The following is a 17,603-nucleotide window of genomic DNA, read 5'->3' on the forward strand; positions in this document are numbered from 1 at the left end:
ACCTGGCAAAACCTGAAGGACCCTCTGGACCCAGACACTCTAATACACCACAGAGGAACTTTAGTTCTCTCTGTGCCACACTCCACTTGTCTAATCACATGGAGCAAGTTCTCTTCACTGGGTGTGAGGCTGAGAACACAGTGGGGTTTCCAGAAATACTTCACGTTACAGGTGCATTCTTGCCCAACAATGCATTCCCTTTGGCTTCACAGCTGGAGCACAGGATGCAGAGGTGAGAAACTGAGAATCAACTCTGGCTTTTTCCCAATATTACTCAGGGAAAGTCATGGGAAACCTCAATAGGAGTCCTAAATGGGTTCAAAGTCAATGTCCTGGAGAAAAACAGTAACAGTGACAGCTATTTTTTAAAGTTGTCAAAATTTCAAAGTTGTAATGATGTTCATCCAAGAACTTAGAAATCATGGGCAATAGCATGGCTTAAAATCAATGCACAAGAGTACAAGATACCCAAATGCATCGGAGACAAGATGGCTCCCAGGCTTGTGGATTTGACCATAGCTTCATTGAAAGTAACTGCTATTTTTAAAAAGAACAAGTCAATCAAAAGAAGGATGAGTCAGCTGTGGAAGCTCTTATAGGCACTAGCTATTGATGTTATAAAAAATAACTTAATAATTGCATAGACAGAAACTGCCAAACTGTTTTCCAGAGAGGCTGTGCCATTTTCCATTCTTATCAGCAATGTATCAGTGATCCAGTTTCTTGCATCCTCATCAGCATTTGGTATTATCATATGTATTTTTTCAGCCATTCTTAAAGGTGTGTTATGGTATCTCATTCTGCTTTTAATTTGCATTTCCATAATGGGTAATGATGTTGAACATCTTTTCATGTGTTCATTTGCATATGTACATCCTCTTTGGTTTTAAAATATCTCTTTATGTCTTTTGACTAAATAATTGGATTATTTGTTCCTTTACTGTTGAGTTTTGAGAGTTCTTAATATATTCTAGGTACTAGTTCTTTGTCAGATATGTGGTTTGCAAGTATGTTCTCCTAATCTGTAGCTTTTCTTTTATCCTCTTAACAAGGTCTTCCACAAAGCAAAAGTTTAAAATTTTTATCGTCTGATTTATCAAGTTTCCTTTTATGAATTGTGCCTTTGGTGTCCCCCTTAAGAACTCTTTGCCTAGTCCTAGATCCCAAATTGAGTTTTCTCCTATGTTTTTCCTAAGAGGTTTATAATTTTGCGTTTTACATTTAAGTCCATGATCAATTTTGAGTTAAATTTTGTATAAGTTATGAGGTTTAGGCAAGATTTATTTTGTTGTTTCTGGATGTCCAATTGCTCCAGGACCATTTTTTATAAAGCCTATCCTTCCTGTATTGAATTGCTTTTGTACTTGAGTCAAAATCAGTTGCAAGTATTTGTATAGATCTCTTATTGAGTTCTCTATTCTATTCCATTGATCTATGTGTCTAACTCTCCATGAATACCAAACAATCTTGATTACTATTGTTTTATAATTAGTCTTGATACTGGGTAATGATTCCTCCCACTTTATTCCTCTCTTTCAAAATAGTTCCCTTGCCTTTCCATATAAATTTTAGGATAATTGTATCTATAAAATTTTGCTAGAATTTTAATAGGAATGGCGTTAAATATTTCATTCAGAGAGAACTGACATCTTTACTATGCTGAGTCTTCCAAACCATGAACATGATATGTATCTTTATTTATTTAGATCTCTGACTTTTTTATTCAGTATTTTGTAGTCTGTGGAATACAAGTCTTATTTATGTTTTGTTAGATTTCTACCTATTTTTTATTTGAGCAATTGTAAATGATATTGTACTTTTAATTTCAGTGTCCACATGTTCATTACTCATATACAGGAAAATAATTCAATTTTATGCTGGATTCACTTAATTGTTCTAGGAGTTGAGATTTGTTCATTTGTTTTGGGGAGGGATTCCTTTTTGTTGATTCCTTGGGGTTTTCTACAGAGACAATTATGTCATCTGCATATAAGGACAGATAAATTTCTTCATTTCCGATCTGTATGCCTTTTATTTCCTTCTCTTGCTTTGTTACACTGACTAGAATTTACAGAACTATACTAAATAAGAGTGGTGAGAGCTGACATCCTTGCCTTGTTACCAGCTTTAGGGGGAAAGCGTACAGTCTTTCACCATTAAGTTTGATGTTAGGTTTAGGATTTTTATAGATTCACTTTATCAAGTTGAGGAAATTCCCCACTAGTCCTGTTTTTCTGAGAGGTTTTTTTTTCATCAAAAATGTAAAAATTTTCGAAAAAGTTTTGCATCTATTGATATGTGATTGCACCTATGATCATATGATTTTTCTTCTTTAGCCTGTTAATATGGTGAATTACATTATATGATTTTCAAATGTTGAACCAGTCTTGCATCTCTGGAGAAAACCCCATTTGGTCGTGGTGTATAATTCTTTTTATAGAATGCCAAATTCTATTTGCCAATATTTTGCAAAAACTTTTGTGTCTATATTCACGTGGATATTGGTCTATAGTTTTCTTTTTCTTTTTTGTACTGTCTTTATCTGGTTTTTAGTATCAAGAAATACTGGCTTCATAAAATGAATTGGAAATGCTTCCTTTTCTTCTATTTTGAAGAGATTGTGTAGAATTGGCATTAGTTCTTCTTTAAACATTTGTTAGTATTCTCCAGTGAAAACTTCTGGGCCTGGAGATTTATTTTGGGAGGGTTTAAATTATTATTTTTTTATTATTTATTTATTATTTATTTTAATTTTTTTGTCTGTGTCGGGTCTTAGTGGTGGCACATGGGATCTTCACTGAGGTGTGCGGTCTTTTCAAAGAATCAATATTCTTTAATAACCTAAATGGGAAGAATTTGAAAAAGAATAGACACTTGTATATGTATAACTGAATCACTTTGCTGTACACCTGAAACTAACACAACATTGTAATCGATGATACTCCAATATAAAATAAAATTTTTAAAACATTTAAAAATTTTAGAAAAACCCAACTTTTTGTTCCACTGATTTCCTCTACTTTTGTTTTTAATTTCATTGATCTCTGTTCTTTTCTTTATTATTTCCTTCCCTATGCTTGCTTTTCACTTATTTTGCTCTTCTTTTTCTAGATTCTTGAAGTAAGAACTTAGATTACTTTTCCTCTTTTCTAATGAAAGCATTTTAATGCTATAAATTTTCTTTTCAGTAGTGCTTTAGCTGAGTCCCACAAATTTTGATATGCTGTATATTCATTTTCATTCAGTTCAATTTATTTTTACTTCAATATAATCAAAACCCATGGATTACCTAGAAATGTATTGTTTAGTTTCCAAGTACATGGAGATTTTGCTGTGATCCTTCTGTTAGTGATTTCTAGATTAATTCTACTGTGTCCAGAAAGTATATACCATGTGACTTCTATTCTCTTAAAGTTTTATGGCCCAAGATATGTCCTATTTTGGTATATGTTCCATGGGCACTTGAAAAGAATATGTACTCTGCTGTGGTTGGGTAAATCTTTCTATAAATGTCAATTAAAGTTTGTTGGCTGACAATGTTGTTGCATTCTTCTATATCCTTGCTGATTGTCTGTTTAGTTGTTCTATCAGTGTTATTAGAGGAGTATGGAAATCTCCAACTATAATGAGGAATTTGTCCATTTCTACTTTCAGTTCTATCAGTTTTTGCTTCACATATTTTGCAGCTCTATTGTTTGATGCATGCACATTTAGGATTACTATCTCTTCTTGGTATACTGACCTTTTGCCATTAAATAATGTCCCTTTCTGACTAATTTTCTTTGCTCTAAAGTTTACTTTATATGATATTAATATAGCCACTTCTTATTTATTTTGATTAATGGTTGCATAATATATCTTTTTCATCTTTTTACTTTCAACCTTTCTACATTGTTATATTTGAAGTGAGTTTCTTATAGATCGCATACAGTTATGTTTTTTAAATAAACTCTGCCAGTGACAGTCTTATAGTTGATATATGTAAACCATTCACATTTAATGCAATTATTAATATGTTGTGAATTAAGCCTGCCATTTTATATTTTGTTTTCTGTTTGTTCTCTCAGTTTTTCATTTGCTTCCTTTTTCCTATCTTCCTATGGGTTATAATAAATCTATGTTATTTTTAAATGTATCTCTTTGTATAGTATTTTTAGTGATTTCTCTGGGTATTGCATTATACATAGATAACTTGTACTTCTACTGACACCATGGGAGCCAGGGAGGTGGTCTCATCACCACTGGGCAGTGGTGAAAATCTTAACGCTCCATGCGGTCTCCTCTGACACCACTCCAGGTGGGGTTTCCTTGTTCCAGTGTGGAGAGGGTAGGAGTCTTTTCTGGTGTTGGTGGAGGTGGGGCCTTGGTTCTTCTGTGGTGTTTGGCTGGAGTGGAGCAGTTATTGTCTAAATGTTTTCTGTCTTCCTAAGCTGCCCCTTTCCTGGTCCTTTGGCTAGAGAGAGCATGCTTGTGTTGGGGCTTTTTCTGTCTGCACTTGGTGTTTCCAGGTTACGGGTTTATTAAGCTCCAAGTCTGGGATTTATGAGACAAAAAGAAAACCCAGGAAATTTACCATTATGTTGTTCCTTGTGTCCTGAGGTTCCTAGCTGGTCTGCTTTCCTCTTTTCATCTTTCAGAATCTTCTTATGTTTGTTTTATATATATTGTCCAGGGTTTTGGGTTGTACTTAGCACATGAAATGGGGAAAAGTACGTCTACTCCATCTTCCCAGAAGTGAAAGTGCTTCTTCCATAGCTATTTAATGAAGAATATTTAAAACGATAGAAAGACTACCAGCACAGATGTTTTGAGAAGACAAATCATCAACTAGCCATTATATTGTCAGATAAATATATTTATTATCAGATAAATATATTTATTGTCAGATAAATACACGTAGTTATCATAAAATTTAAATTGAACCTGTATTTATTCTGATTCCTTTCATCACAAAATTGGGTTTCAATTTAAGGCAAAGAAGAGTTTTTTTGTAATGTGGAATGGTTCCTTTTAATAATTCAAAAGGTTTTCAATTGTAATCTTGATATTATAAATGTTCTTATATGAAAGTACATTTGTATCAGATTATTAATAAATGCTTGAATTTTGTGGTAGGTTATAGATAAAGCAGTTCTCAGATTAAATTCTGCCACTAATATAAGCACTTATTGGCAGATAGCACAAAGGCAACCTGTTTTATTAGCTAGATGAAGTCCCAGGCTCTGTCTTTTTTTTTGGCCAGATCATGGGGCATGCAGGATTGTAGTTCCCTGGTCAGGGATTGAACCTATGCCCCCTGCAGTGGAAGCACAGATTCTTAACCACTGGACTGCCAGTCCCTTTTTTCTTCTTCTTTTTTTCCCCCCCAGGCTTATCTTCTTAAATGCTCTAACCACACTTTGCATTAAAAAAATATTCAAGAAAATCATGAATTCTAGAGGCAAATTCAGTTAACCTCTCAGTCAGCCTCAAATGACCAGAATCTTCTAAATTCTGGGAACACAAGAACATATTGTATTCAAGTCTCAGGCACCAACCTCACATGTGAGGGAGGCAGGCTTCCTAGCTTCTTATACCCTATCATGCAAAATGGGAGAGTTTCTCTAAAATATTTTGATCAATCCATATATCTTAAAGACCAATAATTTCAGCAAAAAAATTCTGAAAGCCATTGTACAAAATAGCAAACTATTAATTTCACCAAGGAGAACCCATTAGTAACGTTTAACAAAATGTCTAGTCCCATTTTAATCCAAGATAAAGATGGCTGGAAGGGTTGAGGGGCTGTTTGCAAAGTATGTCATTTGGTTAAATATCAACAAACTATTCCTAGAAACATGCATGCAGCCTAGGTTAACTGACCGCCCAAATGTGAATGAATTCCAAACAATTCACACACATATACTTACATGTCTATACTGAATTATTTAAAACATAAAGTTGTTGACCACATAATGCACACACTGTTTTAAATAACTTACCCTCCTATTCTCAACAACCCACTTAGAAGGAACAGCATATTCATATATATGTCAGTGTAGGATGAGCCCTCCACACCAAAAATTGTGCAGCACATTACTTTTATATTTTTATGCTCTTGTAAAAGCTAAGTAACTATTTATGCCCCATTTCTCATTTTTCCTGAAAACACCCACCAGCGTCACGCTGTACATCATAGAGAATGCCGATTTAATCGCTGAGAAGTCAGGGCAGGAGGAAGGACAGAAGGAAGGCAGAAGTAGTGGACAGAGCATCTTACAGTTTTTCCAGAAGTGAAGCAGCTGGTAACCACCCTTTGTTGCAGAGTCACCTCTTGTAAGCTTCTGAAAGTCATTGCTTTTCTGACACTCATACTAGGGTGGATTAAGCACAGCATTCTTTAGAAAAGCTGTTTTCAGACTTTTTAAAAAAACTTCTATTGTAGTAGAACAGAGGGAAGGGTTGATAAAGCTACCGCTATCCAGCCCCCTCCCAGGAGGGTGGTTCTCAAAATGTGGACCCCATCCCAGACTTGCTGAGTCAGAATCTCCAGAATTAAGGTCCAGAACCAGCATATTTAACAACCTCCCAGGTAACTTGGGAGATCTCTGCCTTCCTGCCTTGTGGAACACAGTTTGAAAATCACTCACTGTTACAATTAGTTTAATAGTCAACATAACACAGAGAGGAAATTAGATCTCTGTGGGCAACACTGTGTGGAAACAGAACGACCAAAAGCTCCAGTCACAGTGAACAATTAAAGGGCAGCCAGCACAGGTGGTCCTGGGGTCCAGAGCAGGAGTGTCCCTGCCCACCCAAGACCAAACCCAGGCCAGACTGACTTCTGGTCGCTTTTGCTTTGTTGTGCTATGAGGTGAATGGTCACATAGGAAAAAATAGGGGATTTTTACTTTCAAATTCCTTTCTTTATGAAATAAACTTCTTTAAAAATTGTAACTTATTGAAACACTTTAGTTCTTACTGAAACCTCTTACCATGGAAACGTGACATTTAGAGAGAAATATATTAGTCAAAGAATGTAATTAATAAAAGGCGTTCTTTCTGAAGTTGACACCAGGGATTTAATTGATCAGCACCATAGGCTAACATCAGTCACCAAAGGGACGCGGGTAGCATTCCAATCAGAGGACAGAAAGGAGGAGTTTGGAGGAAGTGTGTGGTATTAAAATCAAATATATGTAGAATAAACAAATACCTGTGCTCTCAAAAAACAAAACAAAACAAAATTAGCCCTCATAAGCCAAACCACTGCAAGCAGGCAATATTGTTGTTAAAGTTGCTTTTACATGAACTGCTTATGTTTTCAATGTTTTCTGACTTCTTGTATTGCTTTTCCTGTATGTAGGGATTTCACAATTTTGGATATAAAAACAAAGCAATGTTTGACTACACTTTTAATACCCTAAAAAACCTCAGAATGTCCAAGAAAGGAATAAATAGATTTAAAAATATGTATTTCCAAAGAATATATAGTGGCATATGGAAAAGTTCTTTATTAATTTAATTTTTTTAAAGAAAAGCAGAGATATGAAACTATATTTCAGTATAATGAGCTTGATCCCAATTTTGTAAACATATGAACATCTGTGTTTGAGATATATTGAAAAAAAAATAAAAACTGGAGTGAAATATACCTAAAGTTTTAACAGTTAACTTTACTCTGGGTATTAAGAGTATATTATTTTCTACTTTATACATTTTTGTTTCAAAATTGTCTACAATAAATGTGTATTCATTTTATAATTAACAGATTTTTTAAGTGACCAAGTTTCCATTCTCTCAAAATAATTCTAGGATCTTTTTCTATTTATTCATGCGTGATTCATGTCCCTTTTAGCACTACCACCCCCAACCCATTTGAAAATATCCTTCAAGCACAAAGACATTGACCTCAAACTTCAACAAAGATCACTGAAGCTTTAAAATTCTATGATTCTAGACATCTCTAGGTGCCATATATTGGCGCATTTATTTCATATATAAACAAGTTATAGGGTAATAAGAAATTTTATTATTTTTATCATATCAGGCAGAACCTGATGTGTCTGCCATTTTGCAATTCACATTCTGTTGTACTAATTGTAGGCTTTATAGAGGATATTTCAAATACCAACAACTGAGACTTCACCTGTTGGAGAGTTATAGCTTGCGGATATAAATCATGCATACATCCTGTTCCTAATTAAGGAGGAAGATTGTCATATGTCATTGGAGACAACATAACAGACAGCTGCTTCTACCATGCCAGCCCTTGCATCTGTCAAAATATTGCTTAGAAATACTTGTGAGGATAAGACAAGGATAAATACACTCATGAGGCTGAGGATGATCACCAAACACACATGCACAAGACAAAAAATTCGCTACATAAAATCTTTATTCTCGGGGCTTCCCTGGTGGCGCAGTGGTTGAGAATCTGCCTGCCAATGCAGGGGACACGGGTTCGAGCCCTGGTCTGGGAAGATCCCACATGCCGCGAAGCGGCTAGGCCCGTGAGCCTGCGCGTCTGGAGCCTGTGCTCCGCAACAAGAGAGGCCGCGATAGTGAGAGGCCCGCGCACCGCGATGAAGAGTGGCCCCCACTTGCCACAACTACAGAAAGCCCTCGCACAGAAACGAAGACCCAACACAGCCATAAATAAATAAATAAATAAATAAATAAATAAATAAATAAAGACTAATATTTAAAAAAAAAAAACTTTATTCTCAAGTTATTCCAGTGGCATATATAGCAAAGAGAGGGTTTGGGATTCACAAGGGAAAAGGGAAAGGGAATTCAAGCTCCAGAGTTGTTATATACAGGAGAGAGCTGGGGGCAGTAATCTCACTGATACAGAAGAAAGGTACCTGGTCCTGAAGCTGCAGTCAAACAGTCTTTGGTTCAAGTGCCAATTATCCCACTTATTACCTTTGTGACCACTGATGAATCACACAACTTCTTTGATCTCATTTGCTTCATTTGTGAAAGGAGAATTAAAATATCAAATGGATAGGATGACTATGAGAATTACATGAAGAAATATATGCAAATTATTTAGGTCATAAGTCTTTGGGTTCCCCAGTAAATGCCCATTCATTTCTGGTCCATCTCTGAGGAAGAAATTAAAGCACTTGGTTGTTGTCCGGAATTGGGTTCCATTGGCTCAGGTAGGGCAGGCTTGCTCCCAAGGTAGCACAAGGCCCTCACAGCAAAAGAGCAAAAGTCAAGCCTGAATCCTCTAACACTAATTTTTCCAACTATGGGTCATGATACATTAGTGGGATATAAAACAATTTAGTGTGGTGTGATTAACATTTTTTAAGTGAAATGGAATGGACTACATTAGAGCTCATCAAACGTGGTAAGGGTGAATTTCATGGAACTCTTATTTTGGTTTCATATATGTGTGCATGTTCACGTATACATACTTCATTTTTATGTGAAAGTATTTCTTACCGTGGATCAAGGTCAAAAATTTTTGAAAACTACTTCTTTAGAGAAAGCCAGGTTTCAAAGTCCCAGCCCAAAGGCTCATGTCACACTGATTCAGAGTTTGAAAGAAGCGAGATAGGAGCTAATTAGGAAGAGTGTGAGGGCAGGAACCTCAGTGATTGCTGGAACAAGCTTGAAGTATCCACAATTCCTATACTTGTCAATGGTTATGTAGTGAGCCAGGCTTAACATGGGCATAGCAGACCCTAGATACTAGACAGATTTGGTTCCCAGGATGCTGGGGGTTAGCAGCTTCCTTCACATTCCCCAGCAAAACCACTGATCCCCTCTACTGGGGCACCTGGGTTTTGTTCACCTCCTGCTCTGTGGTACGCCTCACCTAGGACCAGTTTTCTTACCTCCCTCCTGCCACGCACAAGTCTTGGGGCTGAGCCCTGTTCTCATCCTTCCCCGCTTCACCTCACTTGGTGCTCTGTAGACTCAAGTGCCCCTCGCTACATTCTACGGCCAGTCCCCACACTCTCCCTCCCCCTCCCATCCCAGCATCTGGCCCCAAGTGGAACTGATGGCCCACAGCTCAACTCAGAAAATCAGAACAGATGAAACCCTTCTCCAACATGAAAACCTTCAAATATTTGTCACCTCTTTAAATGTGATTAAATCACCTTGTACGTCTTCACCTAGTCGCCAGAACAGTCACCAGAGAGATGGAGTATCACCAGGAGCCTCCTCCTAGGGCCCTGGTCCCCGAATGTTGCCGCCACCAACGGGCAGGAGTCCTTCTGTTTGTCGTACCTCCCAGCTTATATTTGCCCACAAGGATCTCATGTACCGTTATCAGGGGTCTTGCTGAGGTCCCAACAGCCTAGGTCTACCACTGTCCTGTGGGGCATTATCTTGATGCCATTGCAGGCTACCAGAATGCCGAAAATACTACCAGGAGGTCATGGGATGGTTTGTTAAAAATCCATTTGTAACACACAGTGAGAAAGAAGGGAAAAGAGACCAGGATGAGTTAACACACTTAAGATAGGGTGCAGCCAGGGTGGAAGGACCTCACTGCTTGAATCCTGGGTTAGCAGTGTTCATTTGTCTTCTCTCTCTCTCTCTCACTCACACACACACACATACACATGTCTTTCCTACTGATGCCATAGTTACAAAGATCAAGATTGAGATTTGAGCAAGGGGGCCCAAGGATGGAAGTTGCCCTGGGCCCATCACACATTGGCTCCATTGGAGAAACAAAGGGACAAGTACCTCTGGCCATAGCTATAGCTCACCAGTTAGCTGATGACCAGCCCTGGGTTTATGTGTGTTTCTTGGGCAGAGGATACATGGGGCTAGAATGGCTACATGAATTAGGACCTCATTAATATTATGTGCTCATTTAGTAACCTGAATACCTTATGCCTTTTTTTATATTTAGTATCTCATATATCCCATATACATTTATATGACTGAATATTTAGTACCCAGGACCTCATGAATATCAGATATCTTTTGGTCACTTTATGCCTTCACATCTATGTTTAACACATATGTCCTACTTACTAACTGCTTGTCTATATCTAACACACCTTAAAATGTTTCACCTATATTTTACAAATTTATTCATCTTCTATAATAGAATTGACTTATTTCAAAAGCAAGTGCACATTACACCACTTTTCTCTGATTGCCAGTTTAGTAGGCAATTCATTGAAGGAAAGTTAAATTTCCTTCCATTTAGAAGGAAATTCATTTAAGCCAACCTAATTGACCCATATCGACATGGGGACTCAGCCTGGCCTCCAGAGCAGGCTGGCTGGGTTTAAACCACTACGAGCCGCGTGAGTTTAGTCAAGTCACTTATCCCCCTGTTCTTCAGTTTCCTCAGATGTAAAACAGGGATGATAAAAGTATCTACTGCACACAGCTACTGTGAAGATTAAATGAAACCATCCAAGCAAAGTAATTAGAGCAGTGCCTGGCACATAATAAATGCGATGTAAGTGATACTGTTCTAATTTTCCATAGACTCCTCAGGCAGGCGCCTGGGAACATCTCTTTTTCATCTAAGCCATCATCTAGACTGAATGCCATCTCTAGGTCTGGAATCTACTTCTATCCCCTTTGGGAAAATTAGGATGGTGCTTATCGTATTCCAGATTATGTTGACAAGGCAAAGCAAATGTAAATGTGACATGACTGCAACACAACGAGGTCAGCCCAACGCCTACAGTACTACAATCTCCAGTTCACTTCCCCAACTGTCTCAAAATCACAACAATTTCCCACATTTTTATCTTTCTTTTAACTCACAATTCCTATTCTCTGTAGAACCAATTTCAGCGATTTATCTGGCTATGGTTTTCTCTCTTCTCTGGCCCTGCTCAGTGTAAAGCTCTACATCTGTTAGCTACCCTCTGAACAAATGCAATCTGCCCCTCCGTCCATTCTTCACACTTAGCCAGGAATGCATCATCCCGGCGTCTTAAACCACAGCTCGCACATCCAAATTCCATTTGTCAATACCATCTGCAGAGCCAGCCACCTCCCTCCAAGACCTTCCCCTATCATGCAAAGGCAGAAATGATGAATAATGATCATAGCGACCACTTGCCAAATATCTGCTATGTGCCAGGGAGTGTGTTTAGGGCTTTCCACTGATCTCTAATCCTGGTACCATAGGCACTATTGTTAGCACCCACCGGCTTTCGTGTGAAGTGCCTCCCAGAAACCCAGAGACAGGAGAGACCAATACATAATAGATCAGAAATATGCTGTCACCTTAAATACCCAGAAAGTGAAGAGTCTTGCATTAATTGATCAAAACCAGATGGAATGTGTCAAATTATCTAAAGAAAGACTGTGTCACAAAAACTCTAGAAAAAAGAAGTCAGTCATTAGTTGGTGGACCTAAGAATCATTCTCAACTCCTGCTCCCTTATCACTTTCCACTATACAGGATGGAAAAGCCAAACACTTGCCTTCCCAGCCTGCTTTGCAACTGGAGGGGTGGGGAGCAGGCATGTAAGGGGGCCATGCAGTGGGGTCATACAACACAGTTCTGGCCAGTAAGAAATAAGTGGGAGTCTTCTGGGGATGACACAGCAGTTTTTGCTTTCATAATAAAAGCGACAGGTAAGGATGACGCCGTCCCTGCCTTCACCTCTTACTGCCTTGAATGAGAGACGTAATGGTTGCAGCCAGAAAAGACATGACATTTAGATTCAGACAGATCTGCACTCAAATCTGTTTCCCCACTTACTGGAGGTGTGGCATTGGGTAAATTCCTTAATATGCCTCATCTGTAAAATGGGTTTAATAATACCTGTAGATGTTCCAGTGATAAGGGAATGATGCACCACAATGGTCAGATGTTCAGTCCTCAGCTGGTACATACAGTTTCCAAGTGGCAGCTCCATGGGATTGCCAATTATCATCAGAAGGCACTCTCCACTGTTGCTGTTCTCTGGGTGCTTCATCCTTTGCTGATTTCCTTGGCCCTGTCCAAGTCTCTGAAAAAATCCATTCATTAAACTCTCTCTAAGTGACCATTTCAGTGTGCCATCTATTTCCTGCTACAGTCCCAACTGACGCAATCACTGATCGAGTATGCTTGTTGTGGAGACTTCACTCCAACAAAGAGTAGCCAGCCCAACCAGGTCTCAGAGGCCCCTTTGATCTAAAGGCCCCCGAGCCAAGCCTTCCTTCCCTTCAAGTCTGCTGTTGACCCCTAAGTTACCAAGAAAGGATCCTGGCCCTGGCCTCCCTGCTGGAACATCATGTACCTGCCTCAGGGACACACACCCACACACAAACATACACACACAGCCATCCCACCCCAACCAAAGAAGAAGAAATAGCATCCAGGCAGGGTCAATAGCTGGATTAAATTTTCAGAGGAATAAAGAAAAAGCAGGAAGGACTAAAACACTTTAAACTCCATCTAGTTTCATGCTATAACCCTAAAGCCTACTACAACGCAGCGGGTGAGCTCAAGAAATGAATGCCTCTTCCCACATCCCCACCCCAGGCCCAGGAGAAGGAAAAGCGGGGGTGACAGGGCAAAGCCTCCCTTATAACTCTGCTGGAGAGAGAAGAAGGCCAGCAATTATTAGGTAATCTCGATAGTCTGGAACTACTTTCCTGTTACATATCATGCACACACCCTCCATTAACTTTGATCACGTTATCAAAATCTTCAATTCCCTTGTTTCCATTTGGCATTACTTCTCTTATTTTATCCTGGATTCCTTCAAGAATCCTGACACACTGAGGTGCTGAGAAGCAACTTTCCTTAAGCTTGGTGGCCAACTTCCGTTCATCATTCAATATAAAAATTAACACAGCAAAGTCCCAGTTCCTGGTGAATCATGCCCTCTGTCTCCACACTTTCGGTAGCCTTGGGCTCCCAAGAGAGCTTTTTCTTCTGGCTCCCCTTGCTAAGTGGCTTGTTGGGCTGCCTGAGCATTCTGGGCTTCTGGGTGTAGGCACCCCAGCACCACCTACACCATTCTATCCCTACTCCTGTTATCTTGGGACAAGCCTTTGCTGCTACCAGGACAGTCACTTGCTATTGCCAGCAATTCATCAGCAATCAGCAGCAATTAGCAGCAGCCTGAGTTAACACACATTAGAAACCACTCGGCAAACTCAGAAAGGAAAACCTCTGAGAATTTTAGAGAATGGCTGACCTCTTCCCATCCTCCAGCTGCAGTGAGAAGCCTTACACCCATCTCTCCAGAACTCTAAAGAGGCTGCCAATGTACACTAGATCTTGTAAACCCAGGAGAGGCTATACCTTCTTTGGGGTCTGCAACATATCTTTCCGGAGCTCCCACCTTGAAATATGGTTTGGCTAGATGGCAAGCAACTAGCTTCATGCTGTCCTGTGATGAAGGCTCAGAAGTCATTCACCCTGAGCTCCTTCCATCAGCAAAGTGGCACCAAGGGATGAATCTTAACACCTTCATTATTCCATCTAAGCCACCAGTTGGCAGTGCACACCAGCCAATGCCCAGATGTCAAAAGTCTTAAAAGACAAGACACAGCCATCAGTATGGAACTGCTGGTCATCTCTTGGAGAAAACCACTCAGCAATCTATCTATATATCATTAAACAAATATTTACTGAGCCTCTCCTATGTTCCAGGCACAGTGCAGGCACTGGTGTTCAGAGCTGAGGAGTTCACAGCCTGGAAAGATAGAGATCTAGGTAGACAGTTACCATACAGTGTGATAAACTGTGGTAGCAAGAGGCATCGGGTGCTGGGGAAGTCTATAAGAGGACACAAGAAAGCCTTCCTGAGAAGTTGATGCTCGAACAGAGCCTTAAAGAACAAATAGGACTTAGCAGGGCAAAGACAGCAGAGGGCACATCACGCACAGATGCTCTGACCCTGGGGCATCTGGGGAGCTGCACTGGTAGGTCAGGGGATGGGATGGGCACAACGTGGCAAGAGATGAGACTGAAGGAGGAGGGTCAGTGGAGGCAAAACTTAAGAGTTTCTTGATGAATTCCAAGGTTCTTTCAACCACTATCTCTATTTTCTAAAAATAGAGCCATGAAGGAATGGAATTTTAGAAACAGAAGAGAACTTGGACATCAACTAATGTCACCAAGTAAGCTAAGGCCCAGGAAGGTCAAATTAGGATTGGAGGCAGCACATGGAGATGATGGGATGCCAGTAGATCACATAAGACTTTACAGTCCACCAAGCTCTTTCATCATCACATATCAAGAACAGAGGGAAACGCAAACAAGTCAAAAGACCTAATCTATAAGCATGCCTCAACCACTGCCTGGCCTTGGGTCTTCAGTGAATCCTCTTATGGCTCTGGATCTGACGTTCACATCTATAGGAGGAAGAGGCGGGATCACTAGTGCTCTTTCCAGTTCTGACATTCCTCGTTTCTAGAATCTGATACTATAGAGCCTCTACTGTCAAGTTGGGAAAAGGTAACTTCTCCTATGAAGACCTACAGTTGTAATTTTCTGAAGGTTTTCAGGGTGGCTCTAACTCATATTTCTAATCATAATCCATTTCCCATTTAAATCAACTGGTCATGATTAATCTAGCATCACCCTTATTGAAACTGTCTGCAATTAAACCTCCACACGAGGTGCCTCTGTAATCTCTAGAAAGCCCTCTGACCCCAAAGAAGTCATTGTCTCACTCTAAACTGACACTCTTTCATGATATGCAACCAAAGGCCCCAAAGGATAGCTTGCTTTCTTTTTTAGTTTAAATTTGGGCACTGAAAATCTACAGGGACATTTCATAATAAAGAAATGAACGTATCACACCTTCTGCCTTCCTTGTCATTTATTATTAAAGACATTTGCAGGACAGCAGGCTCACATTACTTTGGATCCATCCAGGCCTGCTGGTAATTCTCATTATGAGGTGAGGAGCACAGCCCGAGAGGCCCTTCATTTATCACGAGCGGAACAACGTGGATGTCACCGCAAGGACTGAAGACGCGGGAGGGACCGACTCAGCCCCAGCCAAAGGATTCCTCAGCAGCGGTGACCATGCTTCATGCAAACAACCTGAGAAACAAGAGAAAAGAAAAAACACAAAATGTAAACTTGCTAACTTTTCAACAGTGGAGGGTTTTTTTTGTTTTTTTTTTAAATCAGGGTTATGTGCTTCTAGGCACTGTGCTCTAGTGTAGGATCCGAACATGAAAAAACTCAGCCCTACCCTCAAGGAGCTTACAATCAAACAGGGGAGATGGAAAAATGAAAATAGAAGTTGCAAGAGATAGGTACCACGAAACCGGAAGTTGAGTTCAGAGAGGAGAGAAATCCCAGCACCCTGGGTGGGCAGTGACACCTGCAACAAACAGGGCAGGGGCAGGACTTAGGCAGGAGTGGGTGTGCAGCATCTGCTTCCCAGGTCGCCGGGGGCCACCTCCCTCTCACCCTGCACTCTCCTTCACTCAATTATTTCCCTCATAGTTCTCATACCCCCTGAATTTCCTTCCTTCCTTCTTCCCTTCATTCTCTTGTTGACAGTGTGTCTCCCCCACTAGAAGGCAAGCATCATGAGAGCAGGACTTTGCCTTGTTCTCTTCAGTGCCCAGAACAGTGCCTGGCATGGAATTGGTGCTCAGTCAATGTGTGAAGGCAGGAAGGCAAGGCAGGCATGCAGGAAATGAGGGCAGAAGGGAGGGACAGAGGGGGGCAGGGAGGGAAGAAACCATCCACAGAAATGGTTTCATGTCCCTACTCATCTGTGCCTTGCATCCTATTGAGATTTTAAAGACTGCTGTGGATTACTTCCACCGAGAGATCTGCCCTGATGCCCTCAGCTCACCTAATTCTTAACCTGGCCCTAAATTCTTCTACAGTCTGGCTACTCCCCGCCACACATCCCACAAAACTGCATGATCACTTGCACATGCTGTTCCCCGTGCCAGGAACATCATCCCTTTGTTACACCTTTATGTGCCAGATAAACGCCCGCTCATTCTTCACAACTAAAGGTGGCAATTTAGTGATATATAACAAAATGTTAAATGCGCACCCCTTTTGACCCATCAATCCATTTTGTAAATGGACCCTTGGGTTTTCTCACACAGGGCAAATGTCACCTCTTCCGCGAACTTCTCTCTGAACTCTGAAGCAGGCCCCTGGCCCCCCTGTGACCCCGTGGTGGCACACAGAGCACCCCTTTCGTATACCACGTACCCTGCAGTGTATAGCTGTCATTTACAAGTTGTTCCCCTGATCCTGAACCTGAGCTCTTCACGAAACTTAACATTCTTGTGAGTAGACAGACAAAAATGTAAGTAAGAGAGCAAATAAATGCATAAACACATACTTTCAGATAAGGGCTGAAAATAAAAAGGATAATTCAATCTCCAAGGAAAGAATGAGAATCTCCCTTTTCTAACTTATTGTGCACTTACTGTGTGCGTATTATGATTGTCATGTTTTAAAATGTAAATTCTCCTCTAAGGGTCTGTACTGTGTATGCATTTTGATGTTCTTGGGATGTTGCAGGCATCTGGGTCCTGTCTGCCCAAGTATGCTGAAAGATTATAACAGCAGAAACCATATCCTGTACATCTTTTGCCTGCCCCATGTCACCTAACATAGCAGGATTTCATTACCCCCTGGTTGATTAGTCATAAAAGTAACTTAAAGCACAGGTGCTACTGATGAGTCTGAAGCA

General features: G+C 40.1%; 1 protein-coding gene across 4 annotated transcripts in view; it reads right to left on the reverse strand.

Moving 5' to 3' along the window:
* The window catches only part of CRH (corticotropin releasing hormone), a 197,159-nt gene that overhangs the window by 86,663 nt on the left and 92,893 nt on the right, over nt 1–17,603 (reverse strand). For 3 of the 4 annotated variants that reach the window (XR_014255643.1, XR_014255644.1, XR_014255645.1), the window contains one exon: nt 907–15,973. The gene's annotated coding sequence lies outside the window, so the exon portion shown is untranslated. Of the gene's footprint in view, nt 1–906; nt 15,974–17,603 lie in introns of those variants that run through there. The other variant, XM_082433756.1, reaches the window with a different exon arrangement.

Source organism: Balaenoptera physalus, assembly GCF_965194825.1.
Source record: "Balaenoptera physalus genome assembly, chromosome: 17".
Lineage (NCBI taxonomy): Eukaryota > Metazoa > Chordata > Mammalia > Artiodactyla > Balaenopteridae > Balaenoptera > Balaenoptera physalus.